This window comes from Thermobia domestica, chromosome 8 (assembly GCF_964235325.1).
Source record: "Thermobia domestica chromosome 8, izTheDome1.hap1.1, whole genome shotgun sequence".
In the NCBI taxonomy this organism is placed as follows: domain Eukaryota; kingdom Metazoa; phylum Arthropoda; class Insecta; order Zygentoma; family Lepismatidae; genus Thermobia; species Thermobia domestica.
The window spans coordinates 277,709,316-277,729,090 of record NC_137461.1 but is presented as its reverse complement, the minus strand read 5'-3'; the positions used below and the strand labels follow the sequence as shown (position 1 = coordinate 277,729,090).

The 19,775-nt window shown below is 36.8% G+C and overlaps 1 protein-coding gene across 2 annotated transcripts in view; it reads right to left on the bottom strand.

Annotated features, from left to right (window-relative positions):
* LOC145693645 (uncharacterized) overlaps nt 1–19,775 on the bottom strand; it is a 52,675-nt gene that overhangs the window by 6,512 nt on the left and 26,388 nt on the right. The window lies entirely within an intron of this gene.

Sequence of the window (19,775 nt, the reverse complement as noted above, 5' to 3'; positions counted from 1 at the left end):
GATAAAACTTAAAAGTTTATTCCGCACAAATACGTTCGTCTCAACGCTGAATACTGAAACTTTGTCGAAGATCTATGGTATCGTTAAAGAAGATATACAGAAAGAATATTTGATCAAATCTATTGACACGAACTCGTTTTCAATAGTTTACTTCTAGTCGAACATTATGTAACAAATATTTTACGATCGTTTGGGGTAAATTGTAATATAAAAATTTCGAAGGTTAATTGTGGAGGAAACAAAAATTATTTTACTTATATTTCTTTGTGAGGTCATACCAAGTTATCAAAAATAACGGATAACATTTTAGGTCAGCCCAAATGTTAGATAAATGATTAAAGACTAAAATCGGGAATCTGAAGTTTTGTAATAGCAACGAATAGAGCTGATAATTATAATTTTTTTAATGTCACCTAAGATATACCTGAAAGATCAAAAGTATTCTCCGTCAGCATCGACGACCTTCTGCTAACGTTTGGAAGGGCATGGATACCAACGCGGTTAAACTTGGTGCGTGTGAAGCGACAGTTATTAACTGCATTTTGCACCCTACTAGGGATTTGAACTGGTATTATCGAAAGTGATTATCCAAGGAATGGAAGAGGTGAAAATCGGAAGGCGCAATGTTCGGGGAGTATGGCGGATACAAGAGTGTTTCCCATTCAAGGAGTAGGATATGTCATGGGTAATCCTAGCCATGTGGGCTTAGCATTGTCCTGTAAGAGGAGGGCCCCTATGCGATTCAGAAGTGCTGGTTCCAGAGTTTGTTGAACACGACTCAACTGCTGACAGTACACGTTGCATTTATGCTCTGACAAGCTGGTAGCAGTTTCTGATGCATGAAGCCGCGAGAAATTTACCAAACATATGAGTACCTTCTTCTGGTGTAGTGCTAATTTGGCTATTATGGAACCGGTTCATGGGATGCTAACTAATGACGACGGCACCATGGAGCTTCGTACATTATCCACTTCTGAACACACGTCAACATTCTAACAGGAAATGGTTTCTTCCTCAGACGAGACAGCAAAGAAACACAGGTCTGTGCTCTGGTTTGCAGTCAAGTCGTGTAGGACCAATCGACTCAACTTGTTGTCCTTCCCAAGTTGATGGAGGTGCTGCCGAATGGTTTCTCCACTCACACTTACGTGTACTCCTAGTTCCCCACATGTCTCGTTTTGTTCGCCGCAATTGATGCCTGAATATCATTTTGTACATGAGTATGTGTTCCGGCACGTGGTGCGTCTTTGAGTGTTTCGTCAATGTACATAGCCTTGTTAAACAACCGCTGGATTATCCCTGTAGTCACGACTCCCTCACCAAAGGCCTGGCATATCTTCCGACCCGCTGCAACGGCGTTTGACCCCAGTTCGAACTCGTAGAGCATACACATCCTTATGAAGCTCTGTGGATGTGCCATGTTCATTCTGTGCTTAGTCGCGTTCACGGTGTAACTGAACTGCCACAAGCAGATAGTATGTTGGATGCACACACACCAACATCTGACCTTCGCCCTATCTCCATTCGCATTCAACTCACGGTGATTGCCAATTTAATACAAACCTCCACAAAAGTGATAGAACGTTCTTGGTTACCTTTGTGTTTTTAAATATCAACGAAAATGAAAATGACATTTCTTTTCGCTTAATGTAATGTCAATACGAATTTGCATGAAACACGGAAGTTATGTTGGCGCTGAGTGCATACCTGGTTAAAGTCTGCGATAAGTTGAGGGAGACTGGAAAAGAGACAAGTATGTATGTATGTGTAGAAAAACATTTAGCTCACTTATTTTACAGAGTGAAACTCACACAATTTGTTGCTTTTTCCCTTTTGTGGCAAGGAGGATTGGCAGTACGGATAAAGAAATATTTATAAGGTAGGATTTAAATACATGTATTTTATTTGTTTAGATAAGAAAACTACTGCTGCGAAATATTCAAAGATGTTTGTGTTTGCTGAAATGTATATCTTCAAAAGAGTTTTTCTGTAGTAATGTTTGCTGATTTCATATAATGGGTTTGTCCGGAAAACAAATTTTGCGAGAGTGGTCAAAGAAATATATTTTACTAATACAGGTTGTTAAAACTCTTTGAAATAATATCGTTGGCTATCGAGAATACTACCAGAGCGACTTCCGCGCAGCTTACAGCTCCTGAAGAACAGCTTTCCACAGCTCCTACAAAACATACATCGTTTCTGCACGGATGGCCAAAATATCGTCTAAAGAGCGAGCTTTCAATACTGCGACAAATTCCTTTTGAGCTTCGGGAATAGGAAAAATCAGCTGAGTCCATTTTGAGTCTACAGTAAATGCGGCAAAGTACCAATGTCCTTTGTAGACAGCAATGACGGCACAGTAACTCAGCGTGACTCGTAGCGTTACCGTCAGGGAACTTCTAGTTTTTAGCAACCTTCATTTGGGCCCGACTTAAGACAGAAATTCTTTGTGTAGATACTAGCACATCTTGTCAAAGAAAACGAAAAGCGTTCTCTTGGTTCTTGACTTGAATATCTTTGTACACTTGGGGCGTGGGACTCTGGTATGATCCTCCCAACTTAGGTGTTTTTGCTCAGAGACATAGTGGAATACAGATATTTCGTCGCCTGTCATTAACCTTCCTAAAATGCCCGGATCAATCTCCAAATCGGGAAATGTCAAGTTCTTTTTTCCTTTTCTCGTTGCCCAGGACTTTCTGTAACAACTACGCACAACGTTCAATTTATCACTAACAATTTCGTACACCACTGTAAGGGTAACATTCAATTATTCTGCTATGAATTTTACACTCAAACAAAGGTCTTGTGTCAAAGAACTTATGACGTTGACGAAGTATTCGTCCACACGATTCGTCGAAGAGTGTCCACAGTGTTCATCATTCACGTTTTTCTATCTGTCCTTGAAATCTCAATGCCAACAGCAATCCAGTGCATTTAGCAACCTTGGAGCTGATAGGATTACGTTGTTGTGATAAATGTCCCTGAAACAGTTCTTCGAAGTTTGAAGCAAAATTTCACAGAATATTGTTACAGTCTCGACGTCGTTTTTAAACACAGATCGCGCGATAACTAATATTGATTAGCTAAAAACCCTACCACCAATTTTACTCGCGGTGGACGTGCTTTTGACCCTTGGAGAGCCACGTGGGAAGCAGTCTCATTATTTTCCGCACAAATCCATATATATATATATATATATATATATATATATATATATATATATATATATATATATATATATATATAAATACTTCGAGTGTTGATGTGCAGATTAATATCAAGGTGTTTATTAGGACCCTAGTTAAAATGTTTTAAAAGTACGATCAAACAAATAAGGATTACTTCTTAACAGAGACTAGCTCAGAAAGGGTCAAATAGGCAATGTCCGCTATAATTTTCTCATAACATTTACAGTGCTAACCATTTATGTATACGGAGTGATCGATCTTCTCTAGAATGAGGATCACGTAAATATACGGAGTTCAAAATTTATTTCGTGGGTCATTTGCCGTACATTTGTGTAGTTAGCAGTCCTGAGTAATGTTTGGACATCAAATTTTCTCACTCCGACACTAGATGGTGGGAAATACTCTTAATCACTCTGTTCGCGTTGTTCTATGAATGTAAAGTGTTGCATGCTCGAAGGTCACGATGGTGGGAATAGTTCTCAGACTATGATATACGCCTCACTTTTGAAGGAACAATTGAAAGTGACGGCGATTTTTTTGATGAAGAATTGCTGTGTTTTTATGAACAGCATGAGAATTACACGGAAACAAATAATAGATGTTTTACGTGAATAATTTTGATAAAATGATGTGCATAATAGCATTTGTGATCAGTGCTCTATGAGTAGTAACTCCTTCTGGTCTATAAGGAAAATAATGAGTAAGTTGTGTTTGCTTTGTATGTATGTGTGAGCATGTAAGTATGAATGAATGTATGTGCGTTGTGTATATATATTTAAGTATGTCTATCTATCTAACTGTATGAGGTATTCTGTTTATTTAAGTACGTGTAAAATACAAGCAAAATATGTCACTCAAAATGTTTTCGTTGTTTTCTCATTTCAGATTCCGACGAGCAATCGGGACTTGAGGAACCTGATTCAGAAGAAATCATTTATGTTCAGCAAACTACCGTCCTGACAACAACTTTTAATGGAAGAGGGAAAAAAGGGTTATGAACAGCACAGAAAAAGGGTTAAGAAAAGGGTGGATAGGCGAAGAACATATTCTGAGGAAGGTTGGACAGGCAGGTTAGACAAGATATCGATAATTGTCATCTTTCGAGGAAGTAATGGAGCTTCGAAGCAAACAAAGAAAACACTTCTTTAGATTTTGTTCAGCAATTCATTAGTGTTGGTATATTGGCACACACACACATGTACACCTTGTCTCAAAAAGGTTGAGCGCATTCTTTACTGGTGTTTTGAGGCAATAATTTTCTAAGTCCAGCTTCGGGTATCTTCGGGAAAAAGTAAGCCAGGTTCGAACCTCCAAGCCAGCCTTTGCAATCGGGAAAAAGTTTGCAGATGTGTTTTTCTTCTTTTAAATATAATAAGACTTGTTACCAAGTGTTTAAAAAGGCAACATTGATTGAAATACTTAATGATACAATATTTCGAAACCTTTTTTTTTAATGTTAGCACATGCTTGTTTGTCATTTAGCTCTCCATACGTAATGGAACATTTAAATACGTTAAGGAATCTTTCCATATGTAAAAGAATGCTCAAAGTTAAGAAATAGAACATAATTATCGCCTGAGTACTAAAATAAAAGTCAAAGTAGAACAGAAACAGCGTTTGTAATGGATATGAATGTCATAATTATCTTGAGATCCGTTATACCTCGCTAGAAGGTTGTGTTAGCTCATTGGTAAGCTGTCGGATTTCAAATCATAAGGTTGATGGTTCGAATCCCGTCTAGGCTAATCCTTTTTTTTAAATTATATTTTCCGCAATGCATGAAAAATTATATAAAATAATTACATTAGAATACATAAGTTCTGTATATATAACATAATCATTGCAGAACATAGTAATTATTATGTTTAAAATATAACATCTGAGATAATTTTCACAGTAGGTCGGTATTATATATGAGGATGTAAATACAAGTTAGGAAAATCATTTAATAGCAATAAATAAGTTATGTAGTGTATTTATTTGCATCTATTTGTCATACAGATGTAACTTCTCAATATTCTCATTACAGCATGTCATTTACATTCGTGAAATACAATATATTCCTACGGATATAGAAAGTGTATAAACAGAGTATCCAAAGTCGTATCCTGCTTCAAGATACATAACTTTTCCCGATCCCCTTAACGTCACGGGAAGAAACACAAATTCTCTTTAGAACGGAATGTCGTTACTTAGAGTCTCATTCGAATACGTTGAATATGCTTTTGTATATTCATCTCTCTCTCTCTCTCTCTCTCTCTCTCTCTTTCGCTTTGTTTATGTGTGTGTGTATGTGTGTTGCGGAATATCCCAAGTTGAATACAACATTTGCCAAGTATATGAGGATCATTGTCATCGAATACCAGAAATTGAAAATCGTGTTTCTTCAGATTGGGTTTGCGTGTTCATGTTAGCTCACTGGTAGACTACGGACTTGCCAATAAAGAGGTCTTGAGTTCAAAGGCTACAGCTAATTATCATTCTTTTGTTGGTAGGATTGCACAGAAATCGGATACAAGGAGTGGTTTACTTCTAGAAATATTTTCAGAAGCGTTTAGGTAGCCCCGAAAAGGGCTGTTTTCGGGAGTTAAGGCTGGGACATTAATATTTTGTCCAAGACCCTTCTGAATTTATTACTCGCTCCATTCTTCTGGGCATGGAATCTATTACATGGGTGACAAATCTATCTCCTTCCCCTACCTCCAGCCATGCTTCGGAAACAAGATGCCACAGGTCATCCTGAGTTCTTGGTGGATCTGCCTCAGGCCAACTTTCCCTTAGAGTACGCTTCACTTCTGCCCACATATTTTCCATGAGATTGAGGTCTGCTCCACGAGCGGCCAGTCGATTAAATCAATCTCAGGATGCCCTGCGAACCATTCCTGAATCACACGGGAAGTATGTATTGGCGACTGGTATTGCTGGAACTGAATTACACCATCAGGCTGAAATACTCGTACAGATAGCACCATGATATTACTGATAATGTCTAAGTACTGAGCATTGTCCAGATGTCCTTCAATTCTATGAAGCTGTCCTGCTCCGCGACTGGAAATCCAACCCCAACATAAAATAGATACATGGCCACTGCGATTGCAAGCAGCCACATATCCATGGTCATATCGGGTGCCTCTCGGACGATACACAAAACGGCGTCCCTCCTTTGATGTTGTGAATATGGATTCATCTGAGAAAACTACGTTTTCCCAATTGAGACCCACATTCGCCTGTGCAAACGCGAGACGGTAAATTTTGTGGTCGCCTGAGAGTTTTTCCTTCACGGCAGCAACACGGCCACGTAACCCAGCATGACGAAGCCTTCGCAGAGCTGTATGCTTACTACCAGGAAAGAGAGAAACTTCCCTTAGCTGTCTAGACGTCCTTAGTGGGTCTAACCGGGCTTCGTTTACTAATCTCGCATCTTGGGCTTCGGTTGACACATGCGGACGACCAGGAGATCGTAAATTATCAGTCTGACCTGTAGCACCATATTTCCGAATCCATCGCCTTCCTGTAGAGGCCGGGACACCTACTCGCCTGCTAGCTGCAGTTGCAGAATAACCTTCCAACTCCCATAAAGTAATTACTGCTGTACGTCTATCCATAGTTACCAATGTTCTGAGCTGTGAGAAGGAAGCAATAGGTAAAAGCTAGTACCTGACGTGTGATTGGTTACTTGCACGACACGCCTATTGTGGGGAACAGCGTTGCCAGATCTAGCATAATGATGCTAGATCTAGCATAATTTGCATGTCTCTAGCATCTAGCATCTTGCTTTTAGCATCCTGCCCAAATCTAGCACAATTTCAGCAAGTTTATCAAAAAGCCGTAAAACCTGGAGATGAGAAAGAAGTTGGTCGTGGGAAGAAAAAGAACGGCAGAAATGTATCCTCTTCCATTGATTCATACAGTCGGTAAACCATACAGGCAGTCTTATTTTTCGAAGTAAGTTCGAAACGTCTTTGGGCTTTTTTGTGGCTCCACCCAGGGTTTTCTAATCCTTTAACTCCAACGCATGGGCGGAGCTATGGGGGCCATTCTCCCCCCAACTTTTTGACAACTTCACCATCTTTATTTCTGACTTCATGATCATATTTATTCCTGAAATGACAGCTCCGAGACCGACCAAAAATCTTCCCCGCCCCCCCAGCAGACGATTCCCAACTCCGCTTATGCTGCGAAGTAATTTTCTTTCAAAATATGTAAACAAAAACTTTGCATTCATTTATACGACATATACGCCATTGAATCTGGCAACGACTGCATTAATTTAGTTGAGTTAAAATTTTGGTGCGTGAAGTATTGAGTTCTATCCATGCATTCTTGCTCTCTGTGTATTTTAAGTTACGTTATCGTATCTCAACTTCGTTTTTTAAACTCCTGAATTAGTAATTATGAGGATCTAGCATAATTTGACCGAATCTAGCATAAGTTCGATCAGGTTTTGGAATAATTCCGAGCTGTGAGTCTGGCAACGCTGGTGGGGAACGACTTGGTCAACGACTCGCGAAAGAAATCTGAAAATGGTGCGCCGTAATAATAATATTAAAAACAGTTTTTATAAAGGAATATTAATACATACGAAAAGCTGTTTAAAGAATGAATTGTTATACTGACTTTACACGTATAAAAACATATACCATATACCAAACAGATTGAGCGATATGATGATAGCTGTTTTGAGACAAACACTTTCGAAGTCCAACTTCGGGTATCTTCGGAAAACAGTAAACTAAAGCTGCTGGTTCGAACCTCCAAAGCCAACCTTAGTAATCGGGAAACGATGTACAGATATGTTTTTCCTTCTGTTAAATATAATAAAACATGTTCAAATGGTATTAAGTGTAGAAAAAAGTAACATTGAAATACTTAATGATACAATATTTCGAGATTATGTATTCACACTCTCGTTTCGTCATTGTGATTTCCATACGGAAAAGAGCATTTACGTATGAGCTCAGTTATATTTCAGAAGCAGCTTCCGAAAAGCGGTCATATTAGCTCAGTGGTACACCACCGAGCGCTTAAATCGTGAGTTCGATACCCGTTCAGGTGAAATTCTTTTATGATATTTTAATTTCCTCAATGCATGAAAATTATGTAAAATAGTTACATTACAATTCATCAGTTGTATATATCAGTTGAATATATATATTCATATCATCAGTTGTATATATCAGTTGAATATATATATTCATATCATTTCACGACATAAGTAATTCTTATCTTTAAAATATAACATCTGAGGTATTGACAGAACGTCGGTGTGTTATGTGTGAATATTGAATACAAATTTAAAAAATCGTGTAATAGCAATAAATAAGTTATGTAATGTATTTATTTGCAGCTACTTTCATCGCAGATAACTTCTCAATATTCGCATTACAGCATTTAGGTAGAGCATATCGAAAATCGGATCGTGGTCCAAGACAAAAAACTAGCTAGCCCCAAACTGTCACGCAAGAAATTCGCGAATCGCAAAAGTAAAGTGAAGAGATTGAGAGCGGCAATTCCTTAATCGCTCTCTCTCAACTCTCTCTTATCTGCATTTATACATATAAAAGTGTATGTATGTATGTTCCAACATAACTCATGCATGCCTAGAGCAGGGTTTCTCAACCTGGGAGTCGCGGCCCCTAGGGGATCGCGAAGATAGGCGGAAGAGATAAATATAGTTAGAATCTAATACCAGAAATTATTTTTAAATATTATTTTTAATTTTGTTCTGATAAGCATACTTTTATTTTTTATACACACTGTAAAGAACAATAAAAAATAAGTCTACTGAACATTTTCAAAGGGTGTAGAATTCGTGTTACTATTCGGTTCAAAGTCTCTTGTCGTCGCGAATTCTGTCGAGAAATTTGAAGCTTAAAATATACAAAACGATAATCATGCCTGTTGTTCTGTATGGTTGCGAAACATGGTCGCTTACTCTGAGGGAAGAACATAGACTGAAAGTATTTGAAAACAAGGTCCTTAGACGAATATTCGGACCCAAGAGGAACGGGAATGGGGAATGGCGGAAACTTCATAACGAGGAACTACATAATTTATACGGTTTACCCAACATTGTTAGGGTCGCCAAGTCTAGAAGGCTTAGGTGGGCAGGTCATGTAGCTAGAATGGAAGAAAGTAGAAACGCTTTCAAAATCTTGACTGGAAGACCAATCGGAAAACGACCATTAGGAAGACCTAGGCGCAGATAGGAGGACAATATTAAGATGGATCTCGCTGAGATAAGAATACAAAGTAGAAACTGGATCCAATTGGCTAAGGATAGAAGTCAGTGTAGAGCTTTTGTGAACGCGGCATTGAACCTCCGGGTTCCATAGGCCATAGAGTTAGTTAGTTAGTAGAGTTGTTTAAAAATGAATTTAAATCAAAGAGGTATGATATAAAACTAATGAGAACTGTATATAGAAATACTAGAAAAATACACATGCAACAAAACCTGCACATTGAATTACAATTAAAATTAAAACCTAATGAGATACCTAAGCATGGTGTAATTTCACTAGTGCAGCAATGTCCGGTTCAATCTTCATGACGAACATTATCAAACCATTTTCAACTGATAAGCGATTTCTTATCTTTGTTTTAATGTTTACCATAAAAAAAAACACTTTCGCACAAGTACGATATAGCAAATGGAATTATTACTTTTAAAGCAGCAATCCCCAGACCAGGATATTCTTCTCTCCTCATCAGGCAGAACTTGTCCAAGTCTTCGTTACAAAAAACCAGTTGCAAAGACTTGTAGCATGATCATTCTATTATTTGGTCAAGAAGTTGTGGGCTTAGATCGGATACGTTAATGGCCTCTTCAATGAAGGAGTTTTACATCCATCTTGAACCAGCACCTTCGTCATTGGGAATATAGATATTACAGTTACTGTATCCACTGTCAGTGCGGGGCGCCGAAAAAAGGGGCCACACATTTCGGAGGAAGTGTGTTACTCATGTTAGGAAAGTACATGTGCACATGTGTAAAATAGAAGGAAAAACGTAATAAAATGTGCTCAAAATTAAGGAAAGGTAGGGCTTATTTTGAAAATGTTATTGAGCTTCGTGCTAACCATGGTGGTGCTTCGTAGCTAGTCTGTCGACGTCACTCATATATACGGTGACATCGTACTATACTCTCGCCCCGGGCACTGATTTTCCATGGCACTGTTCACTATAAACAAAAAAATGGATTCTACTATTATAGAAATAGGTATGTTAAAAATCTCACACAAGCTTATTATAAAACAAATTATAAAAGGGTCGCTGGCAAGAGCGTGTGATAAAAGGGGATCGTGATAGGAATTAGATTGAGAACCACTGGTCTAGAGTAATTTTAACCACATTTCTTATAGTTTCAAAAAGATTGCTGTCGGGTTACCTATGGTGAATGGGAGGGGGATACATATAAAAGATTGCTAGAAAATGATCGATATTAGATTCATAGTTTTCGGGGTCGCTTAGATAAATAGTGAGACTTTCAATTTCGCTTAACTCCGATTAAGCTCTCATTAGTAGGGATGGGCACGAACGACTTTTCTTTGAAACTCGACTCGACTCGAAACAGACATCTTTGAGGTCTACTCTTGGACTCGGCGCGAAAAATATCTTCCAACTCGACTCGGATTAGAGTCAAGTCGAACCAAAACGAGCCAAATCCTGTGTGTAGTCCTACCTAGACAATACATAGACAATATTTATTCTATCATCAATTATACTACTGTTACTACAAATAATAATAATAATAATAATAATAATAATAATAATAATAATAATAATAATAATAATAATAATTATTATTATTATTATTATTATTATTATTATTATTATTATTATTATTATTATTATGACAACACCGTGTACAAACATGAACAATAGATGGTTAGTAAAGGAATACTAAAAGCTAGTTGACTGCCGACGTCGGTAGTCATGAACTCTACAAGGCAAAGACATCGTTCATTACTCTAAGCTGTAAGCGTCGGTGGACTACAGATGGTCAACTATTGACCTCTCGCCAGAAATTGGTGGCCCCGCAGCGACGATCCGTGGTGGCCCAAGTTCCATTTTGAAAACTTTACCACCAGCAGCAGAGACGCGATGAAACGCCAACGAACCACAAAATTACTCTCCCAAAATATGTCAAAATGCCTATATGTGTGATTTGTTTATATTTAGGTGAATCAAAAAAAACACAAAACAAATACCCGGGGTGGACGCAAACTATCAATATTACGATTACTAGGCACGTGTTCTCCTGACTTCCCCACGGAAACGATCATAAAAGGCTTGGTTGTTGAAGGATAAATCATTGACGTCTTAATTTAGCCAATCAGACAAACCCCTACATCTCGAGTTCTAGAAGGTGATACCGTGAACCGTTTCAGATTTATTGCTTCCTGGTGGAGTACTATCCATGAGCAAAATTTGAGCATAATAGCCGACATGCATCTTCGGTGCCTCTTATCTTTAGTACAATTTTAACCAGAGATGGTGTGGGTCAATGAAAATTTGATCCACGACCCACCATGACCCACTATCACCCACCACCCAAATGCCCCATTGGCCCACTCTGACCCATCAACCATCGTGATCCACTCTGACCCACCACCAACTATGAACCACTCTGAACCATTGCGACCAACTCCGACCCACCAAAACCCATCGACATCAACTCTGACCGATGGCCCACGTCCTCCTCTCCATTGACTAAAGAGGTTACACTTGTAATAAAACAAGACTGTGAAATTATCACTTATCGGAGTTTGAATTTCTACCGTCAATGGCTCAAGCACCTCTCTGTTACAATACTGGTGGGTCTGACCTTTACGATATATAATGGCAAAGTGTTTCTCATCTTCCAAATTAAAATGAATTTAAATTTATCATATATAATTATTTCTTTGTTGCCTTACAGACACATTTCAGTAGAAAATAGGGTGAAATTTGAAAGTTTCAAATCAAGGAAAAGTAGACCAACGTAAAAAAAAAAAAAAAAAAAAAAAAAAAAAGAGAGAGAGAGAGAGAGAGAGAGAGAAACTAATTTTCTATATAATTAAGCATGCCGTACTAATTGAAAATGCCCATGTAATTAAGTTTAGAATACAAATTTTATGGCCATTTTTCTCTAACTTTATGGCTTGATTGCCTTATGCTCGGAACGCTCCATACATTAAACACCAGCTTCAGCAATTATAAATAGAAAGCAGTGGGTATAAAATTCAAAAAGAACTTTAGTATGCATTACTCAATTTGTTTCTCAACTAATATCAATCGTTTTCGATTATTTTTACAAATCAACCCACTACCAATTTCCAATATATAGAAAATGCACCCCCGTCCCCCCGCCCATAAAAGATAATTTAAAAAAATGCCAAGACATATTTTCTTTATTTTTAATAAAGAGTTATATGTTGAATTTCAGCTCTCAGTTGAACGGCTTGTAAGATACTAAATTTTTCGCAAAAATTCGGACTTCTACTCCCCCTAAGGATATGTATTATAATGAAAGTGACACGCGTATGGTAACTTCCCAGTTGGGAATGGAGCCTGATTATATACCAAACGTCAATTCATTTGACTTTGCAATTTGACCGTGATGATTACGCAGACATAGTTACTTTCAATTTTTTATGATACATATCCTTATTTCATATGTTACAGATGATTCAAAAATATTTTTTCAAGCAGTTAGCTCCCCTAGAATCTCACAGGCTGCATCCCAAAATCCAACTCCTACTATCCTATGACAATCCAAAAGTGACTGAACTTTTTTTTATTAGGAACAAATGACAAAAGAAAAATGGAGATCTTGAAAGTAAAATGTAGAAAAGCTCGGTGCCCCCAATAACTACATATTTCTCCACCCCTTCATCCCGAACTTAAAAATAAAACTTAATTCGAATATGGTTAATTAGTGAATTTATTACAGTTAAATTCCACTCACTACATGCTACAGCTACAACTATGTAACAAAAAATAACAACTGTGAAACATGTTCTGAATTACTATTAGATTTCTTACGCTATTATTAAACATATTAGAATAGTAAAAGAGGATTGTTCGTGAAATAGTATATTTGCTCTTGATTTATAACTTTTTCATACGGAAAAAATTAAAATATTATCAAGTTTTAAACTTTGCACTCTGCAAATATGTTGCCCTCTAGGCAATGGGACTAATGTGAAATGTGGACTAATGTGGACTAATGGGAAATGCTGCACTGTTAGCGGCGCTGAAAACTTACGATTCGATTCTAATATCGAATGATTTCGATATCTTTATGTCGCTACGTAACCACCCTGGGTGCTAATGGAAGCTTAATTGGACTTGAATTGAAAGTAGAACTATTCACCTAAGCGACCACGAAACTATAGATTCGATACTAATATCGACCCGTTTCTAGCATTTTTGATATGTATCCCGACAGTACTCTTTTTTCCAGACTGTAAGAAATATAGTTAAAATTGCTCTAGATATATCAGAATTATGTTGAAATACACACATAAATCCACTTTTATATTCTGTATAAATAGAGAGTGAGTGAGCGAGCGAGCGAGCGAGAGAGGCCGACTCAAGGCATCACCACCTCCACATTGCAAAAGCATATATCAGGAATTGAATTGAAAATCTATGTAAAGACTTTCTGCTGTGGCATGCTTCATAAGGACAATTCCAGTCTGCTCACGTGACCTTTGGGGTTCATGAATTTTTTTTGCGAGCGTTCCGACTTTGGATTCTCTGTTTATACCTTCTGTTTATGCATCGAATAACTTTTCAAGAACATAAATGACATTCTGTATTATGAATGTTGAGGATTACCCTCTATATGACAAATAGCTGCAAATAAATACACTACATGATTTATTTATTGCTATTGAACGAGTTTCTTAACTTGTATTTACATCCTCATATATAATACCGACCTACTGTGAAAATTATCTCAGATGTTATATTTTAAACATAACAATTACTATGTTCTGCAATGATTATGTTATATATACACAACTTATGTATTCTAATGTAATTATTTTATATAATTTTTCATGCATTGCGGAAAATATAATTTTAAAAAAAGGATTAGCCTAGACGGGATTCGAACCATCAACCTTATGATTTGAAATCCGACAGCTTACCAATGAGCTAACACAACCTTCTATCGCGATATAACGGATCTCAAGATAATTATGACATTCATATCCATTACAAACGCTGTTTCTGTTCTACTTTGACTTTTATTTTAGTACTCAGGCGATAATTATGTTCTATTTCTTAACTTTGAGCATTCTTTTACATATGGAAAGATTCCTTAACGTATTTAAATGTTCCATTACGTATGGAGAGCTAAATGACAAACAAGCATGTGCTAACATTAAAAAAAAAAGGTTTCGAAATATTGTATCATTAAGTATTTCAATCAATGTTGCTTTTTTAAACACTTGGTAACAAGTCTTATTATATTTAAAAGAAGAAAAACACATCTGCAAACTTTTTCCCGATTGCAAAGGCTGGCTTGGAGGTTCGAACCTGGCTTACTTTTTCCCGAAGATACCCGAAGCTGGACTTAGAAAATTATTGCCTCAAAACACCAGTAAAGAATGCGCTCAACCTTTTTGAGACAAGGTGTACATATATATATATATATATATATATATATATATATATATATATATATATATATATATATATATATATATAGCAGCAAACAGACCTTCGTGCACAGCAAACGCTATCAGTATTATGCAAAATATATATTTTCACCCCAAAGTAGGTTGACAAAACGGAAACGAATTACTTTGCAAAGGGTTAGGAATTTTCTGAAATAGCTTTCCACATGATAAGCGAAAAGAAAATGACGTCTGAACATTGGTCCGAAAACGAAGTTCACCCCGAAATGTCATGATTCGTGATAGCTTCCTTTTAATCCTACGAAATTTTCATATCAATGATAACAGTTCAGCAGAAAGAAAGGTGAAGTTTATGTGATTCACTGTCTAAAGTCAGCCCACAATTAGGTAGTGTACATACCAATTTCCAGCGAGCTTATATACTAGCAGAGGACAACACAATTCACGGCGGACTGTGTAAGTTCCGTTAGCGTGTATACTTCAAACAGTAGGTGCTTCAAAAGCCAAGCAAATATGGCTCAATATTTTTTGTTGCCTGAATCTGACTCTGGGCACATTCGGAACTAGTATTTTTTTCTGGGACTAGTGATAACACTGTAGGTTTAGTAATGCAGGTGCTTGGAGATTAGTATGTTTACCTACAGATTTTACACCAAGCAGATGCTAGCTGAGGAGGTGGAAAAGAGAAAGACTGCGCTTGCAGAAACTAAAAAGCGAACCAATCTGGGCTTTCCTCAAGCTTTCAAAAATCAAATCTTCAGAAAGGAGAGGAAAGTTTTCGGATGAAAGGAAACAAGTTATCCTTCTGGTGGGAAGATAAGCGTAATGTTTTCATGATAAGCACAAGGCATATGCTGGATGTAGGTGTTACTAACTTAAAAAAAAAGAAAAAAAAAGGTGTTGACCTTTCCGATCACAGGATGTGCTATGCAGCATTTGAGCTCGGTACTCTGAAGTGGTAATGGAAGCTTATATTTTCCACATTTCTTATGGTTTTCGTCAACTCCTCCATCTTGAACAAAAACGCCACAGAAGAGCAGCTTCGTCTTCCTGACTTTATGAGAATTGAGGAACTAAGTTGCATGGAAGGATGGAGAACCATGCGTGAGACCTTCAGGCTATGCAATTGCTAAACTGATTATAGGGAAACAGTTTTTTCTTTTTTTAGAGAAAATTACACCATTTCCGGAAAGCAATCGTCAGAAAATTTGAAAAGTCTACTCGGAGGAACATGTTGAAAATGTAATGCATAATTGAAAAACTTTTTTCATAAAACAGTAGAGGAGACATAGCATAATATATGTAGCATAACTTTATGTATGTGTTCACGTTTTGGATGTCATCTATTTTTGAACACTGTATTTTTAGTTCATTTCATCTCATTTATGATTAACCTCCAAGGAGGGCTTGTCCTCATAAAGAAACGTGTTTTATATATTAGAGCGAAGAGTAAAATTCAAATTTTTAACAGTGTATGACTGCTTGTATTTCATATTTCTGGATTTTGAAGTATGATTTTTTAAATCGTAGCAAAAATTGCCAGCATACTTGGAATGGCTTGCGACCTGGAAGTCAGCACTGTAAGTGTTAAGCTTAATGTGGTTAAAATTTTCGGTTTGTTTATGCAAATTCAAAAGGATGAGACATATGTAGCAAATACTGGTATTATATGACCATGAACATCGTAATATTTGGTAAATTAGTTCTTTATTCCTCGCTTCTAGTATTAGTAAAATTGCATTGGTTGTAAGCATTGCTGTGATATTGCATTTCCTGAACTGCACAAAAATTAGCTGGTTAAACCGTCGGCTTTAAAGCTCCAAAAACTGGTTTCCCTCTGGTATTCGTTCAGTCTTATTTTCTTACATCCATTTTATGTTGATTAATGATTCATATTTTTGAATACTGCCCTTAAGGAAAACTGCTTCTAATATTATTTTTATAGTATATGGATGAAGCATTCCTACTAAGGCTAAGGTAAGCTAAGCTAATCATTAGCAGCAAACTGAATAATAATTAATTAATGACAAGCTTCAATTGGATGCCACCGAAATTCCAAGGCAAATGTAGTTATGATGGAAATAAAATGAAAAATAACGGAGCATTATAAGTGAACACGGAAACAATTATTACATATCTCAGTATGATAATTTAGGTGAAGACATACGGAAAATTCTTTATTGTTTTGTAACCTGCACTGAAAGAGTTGTATTTGTGTGCATGTGCATCGTACTCGCAAATGGGGCTAAAGAGGTGCTATTTTTGCAGAAAATATATGTAATGTGAGAAGCAAACACAGGTTAAAAAAAAGAATAAGGGCGAAAGAAACATATTCTTATCCAAACATTAATGGATTAGTAGCTCTAGAACAAAAACAATACATAAAATTAAATTTCATAAAAATAAAAACTGCAGCTATTCTAGAGAAGCATTTCAAAAGGTATTTGACATTTCACAGAGGAAACAGAGAAATATAGACGTTTAAAACTGTAATATGTGTCGATAAATTCAAAATTACGATTTTAGTTAGCAAGAGCTTAAAAAGAACTGATGCTGAAATGGAAAATGTTAATGACATTTAATTTTTTACATACCATGGTAAGGATTTTCCACACATTGAAATGTAACGTCACCTATATTAAGCCACCAGCAAAAGGTTTTTTTCTTATTTGCAAGAGCAGAAGCATGTAAAATCTGATCTGACAATTAGATCTGAACCAGATACTGATGCTCCATGTCAAATAATATTTTTCTTTATTCCAGAGGAGACAGGAAAATAAATAAGTATGGAAATAAAGTGACCTTGTTTGCAAACGACAGGAAGAAATCAGAGACGGTTATTCATTACACACACACACACACACACAAAAGAAAAGGATAATCAATAAACGCAAAGGAGGAAATTTATGATACAGGATAGGGAGAGAGACTGCAAGGGCAAACATTAAGCAAATCAATCAAGAAAATATCCCTCGGAGAATCAGAAAGATTGCTAACCACATTGTGATACTGTGGAGACGGAACCTCTTCAAATATCTATAACACATGTGACTTAATAAATTAAGCAAAAGAAACTCTCAATAAATTTGCATTAGCTCAAAGATTTTAAAATATTACGTGGTGGTAGGAAAGTAGAAATTATATGCATCATAAAAGCAAATAAGAATATTGCGTAGTAAAACATATCACATTTAAATGCAACACAAAATATCATAACAGTCTCTGAAACACAGTACGGTCAGGAAGAAGAGGCAAATTTCATGTTGAAGAAATACAAAAATTTTTCCAATCATGCGTACGCTTATCTAATTGAAGACAAGTTTACATTGACACTTGAGCTATGGAAGAAAAATATAGTTATAATGTATTCAAGATGATCAGCGAACAGGCATTACAAAAAAAGCGTAAGCATTTATTATACAAATTAGCAGTTCTAGCATAAACGAGGAAACTAGAATCAAAGGTAAACTTTTGGTTCGTTCGTGAAAGTGAATATCGGTTTTCAATTTTCTTACAATATTGTAAAATTGACATCAAGAACCAACGCCACTATTTGATGTAACGTCATCTATGTTGTTAAAATTTAACTTGTAAATTACTCGATAAATTCTAAGATTATGAAGTAATCAATTAAATTTATATTTACAGATCAACATTTATATCAAATAATTTACTTTGGAAGAAAATTTCAAATAATACTCGACACTGACACATATCTGCTAACCATATAGCAGAATTTATATTTGTGTATTACCTTAAATCCAGGAATGTAATAATAAACTAAACGTCGCTACTTTTCGTTAAATTAATGTGTATACAGAAAATAAAGAAAATAATGAAAACATCCGAAGGATTTATAACTAGCGTTAATAAAAGAATGTGACATAATCGCACCTGTACAACAGATTTGATTCTTCATAGAATGGGGGCATACAAATCATTTAGTGTTTCTACAGGAATAGCATAAAATTTCTGAAGCAACAGGTACTTAATGAGACTGTTCCATCAGCATGGATGCGGAAAAATATTTTCACCAGAGTTCCAATTATAACATATAACACAGGCCTCTAGTAATATTCAAGTCTCATATGTGTTTCTGCATAGGAGGTATTTCGTAGTCAATCTCGAAACAAATAAACAAAGAAAAATGAAATAAAGTTTTACGTCCGACGGTTATGCCGGTTAGGCTAAAGGAGACGGTGATGATGAGTGATGAATGAAATGGTGGAATGAAGTGGGAGGAAACGGGAGAACCCAGAGAAAACCCACGCACACGGTGTTTGTACACCACGAAGTGCACTTGGCGGGGCTGGGATTGAAAATGGGACCCCAAGCACCAGAACGGAACGCTCTACCACTCAGCAACCGTGGCCCGAAACAAAAAAAAAGACCTCGTCTAGGTAGACACAGCAGTACGAATTGGAGAAATATCATGTTCGGTAAGTCAGTGTGAGGGGGGCGCGGTGGCTCAGTGGTAGAGCGTTCACCTCTAGTGCTTGGGGTCCCGGGTTCGATCCCAGCCCCCGCCAAGTGAACTTTGTGGTGGACAAACACCGTGCTCGTGGGTTTTCTCGGGGTTCTCCCGTTTCCTCCCACTTTCTTCATTCCACCATTTCACTCATCTCTCATAATCACCGTCTCCTTTAGCCTAATCGGCATAACCGTGGGACGTAAAACTTAAGGATTTCATTTCATAAGTCAGTGTGCTCTGCGTGAGCACTTAAAATATTACTCGTTGTATTATAAGGAATACAACAATTTTGTGGGACGCAGCACCACAGAGCTAAACCATATTTCATGGTAGGGAGAAAACAATACAGAGATTGTTTGGTCCTATATTATACATAATCAGAGATTGTTGAAAATGAAGTGACATAGAACTCATCGAACCACACGTTTTTTCACTTATTGGCGATCCACTTTCTATGCTATCTGCAACAAGATCTTACACCAAAGC